We start from the raw sequence: 3,083 nt of genomic DNA, 5'->3' as shown, positions 1-3,083 counted from the left end.
GGTGAGTAGAGAGAGCAGGAGGGCCATGGGCGAACGAGGGTGCTGCTGGCCTGGCTGAGCTGGGCGTCTGGTGAACAACCTTGGGCCAAAAGTTGTGCAATGACCTTCTTTCTAAGCATGGCCCTTAAATAGGGAACACAACGGTTTTCATTTTCTAAACATTTCTTTCCACTTTCCCTTTTTTGTTTTCATTTAATCTAGTGGTCTAAGAAAATGTCATCAATCTACACTACTGATAATTGCCATCTAAGTGGATACCTATCAGTCAAATGAGAAATGTCTTTGTTTAAAAGTCAAAGTGTAGGTAGGTATGTAAATACTCACACATGTACATACTCATGTATTTAGATATATTACATAAATATTGCTCTTCTTTGTATTAGAAATAAAAGTTTGACTTGACTCTGGGCAACATGGTCTCCACGCTCCCTCATCTCTGTGGGTTTATGTGTTTTGTCAGGTACTTACCAGACCATGGTTGATAAATAAACTCTTTAGAACCAAGGACTGAATTTTGTTTACTGTTTTATGCACAACAGGTATGAGGTTTTTAGTAAATGAGTTTCGGGGGTGTTTCTCCTAGAACCCATTCCTGCAGGGCCCTGTGGTTATGCTTCACGGGGGCCACTAGTTCAGGACTTCTATAGACATTGCAATTTCTTTCCAGCTTTGAAACTGGTCATTAATTCTCCTCAGGTTCTGCCAATACCCCCAGCAGGAATCCTGGTTCTTTGCTGGTGGGTGTAGGTGTGAAGATTCTCATAACAAGATAGTAATATGTTCCCAGCACCACGGACAAAATCAGCTCTAATAACGCTTTATTCTGAAGTGACAGTGTCCTCAGCCCAAACTCTCCTGGACTCCCCCCCCCCTTGAAGGCAGGCTCACCCCATCCTGAGGTCCTTAGAATTCTCCCCAGGTGGAGGGGCTTGTGTCCTTGTTGACAAAAGAACCTGTGAGGACCCTCGCCCTTCCCCTGGGAGTGTTTGTGTGAAGGACCCTTTTCCTCAGTGGTGACCTCCTCCCCTCCTGAGCCAGGACCCAGGTGTCAGTGGGGCCCACAGCCCTGAACGCTGACAGCAAACGTTAGTTTTGTCTGAGTAGGTGGAGGCATTACTTATGCAATTGCAATCATTTATCTTCAGTGGCTTTTCTATCCACTCATCTATTGATGGGCACTTGGGCTAGTTCCAGACCTGAGCTATTGTAAATTGTGCTGCTATGAACATAGGAGTGCATACATTCTTTCTAATTGGTGTTTTGCGTTTCTCTTAGGATATATTCCCATAAGTGGGAGCACTGGGTCAAATGGCAGTTCCATTTTTAATTTTTTGGAGGTAACTCCATACTATTTTCCATAATGGTTGCACGAGTCTGCATTCCCACCAGCAGTGCACTAGGGTTCCATTTTCTCCACATCCTCCTCAGCACTTGTCATTTTTTGATAATAGGAATTCAGCAGGTGTGAAGTGATATCTCATTGTTGTTTCAATTTGCATCTCTCTAATGATCAGTGACTATGAGCATCTTTTCATGTATCCCTCGGCCATTTGTGTGTCCGCTTTGGAGAAGTGTCTATTTAGTTCCCTTACCCCTTTTTTTATTTGATTTTTTGTGTTCCTTTTATTAAGTTGTATGAATTCCTTATAGACTTTGGATATTAACTCTTTATCAGATGTATCATGGGCAAATATGTTCTTCCACACACTGGGCTCCCTTTTCATTGTGTTTATGGTTCCTTTTTCTGTGCAGAGCTCTTTATTTTGATGTAGTCGCACTTGTTTATTTTCTCCTAGTGTCTTTTGCCCTAGGAGATGTATCCACAAACATATTGCTCTGAGAGGTGTCTGCAGTTTTGCTGCCTATGGTTTCTTCTAGGAGTTTTATGGTTATCATGTTTCACATTTAAGTCTTTTATCCATTTTGAGTTTATTTTTGTGTCTAGTGGAAGTTGGTGGTCTGGTTTCCTTTTATGTTGTGCTAGTGCAGCTATTATTGTTCAAGTCTACACTTAAATTATTGAACATATTATGCTCAAAATTTCTGAGGTGGGCACAGGAGATTCTTAGTGGAAACTTGCAGAACAGAAGCTGGTGAACTTCAGCTGTTCATTTCATCTGTGCCTTTCTACTGGGGTCTCTGTTCATCTGTCTCTGTCTCATGCTCAGGATGCAGGGCAGTGAGGCTCAGGCTACTAAGTCAGGGAGAAACAGCCTTCTTTCCTTTACTTATTTATGATGCTTCATTATAAATGTAAATAACAACATAGTCATTACAGTGGTTTCCAGGGCACAGTATGTCTTGCTCCTCTTCCATTACTTTTTACATAATTTATATATAAACTTTTCAAATATATTTGTATTGATTTTAGAGAGGAAGGGTGAGGAAGAGAGATGCAGAAACATGAATGATGAGAGAGAATCATTGATGGGCTGCTTCCTGCACACCCCTTACTAGGCATCAAGCCCGCTACCCAGGCATGTGTCCTGACCTGGAATCAAACCATGACTTCCTGGTTCATAGATTGATCCTCACCCACTGAGCCAGGCGAGCTGGGCAATCACACACTGCTTTCTACTTCACTCTGTGGTTAATACAAGCAATGAGAAGTAAAGAAAGACAAAGGGCCCTGACCGGTCTGGCTCAGTGGATAGAGCGTCAGCCTGTGGACCGAAGGATCCCGGGTTCGATTCCGGTCAAGGCCATGTATCTTGGTTGCAGTGTGGGGTGTGCAGGAGGCAGCTGATGGATGTTTCTCTCTCATGGATGTTTCTAACTCTCTATCCCTCTTCCTTCCTCTCTGTAAAAAAACCAATAAAATATATTTTTAAAAAAGACAAAGGGACTTCACCATTTTCTCTACAAATTATCATGACGTCAAACTCTTTATTTCTTTTTTCAACATTCTCAGAAAACAAAATTGACAGCTGTAGAGACTCCACCAAGATGGCGGCATAGGTAAACACCGGAGACTGCTGCTGCAAACAACCACTTCAAAAATACAACTAAAAGACGGAACGGACATCACCCAGAACCACAGGAAGGCTGGCTGAGGAGAGACTCTTCAACTAGAAGGAAAGACA

The sequence above is a fragment of the Myotis brandtii genome, unplaced genomic scaffold, assembly GCF_000412655.1.
Source record: "Myotis brandtii unplaced genomic scaffold, ASM41265v1 scaffold963, whole genome shotgun sequence".
Taxonomy (NCBI): Eukaryota; Metazoa; Chordata; class Mammalia; order Chiroptera; family Vespertilionidae; genus Myotis; species Myotis brandtii.
Note: the sequence above shows the minus strand (reverse complement) of the source record.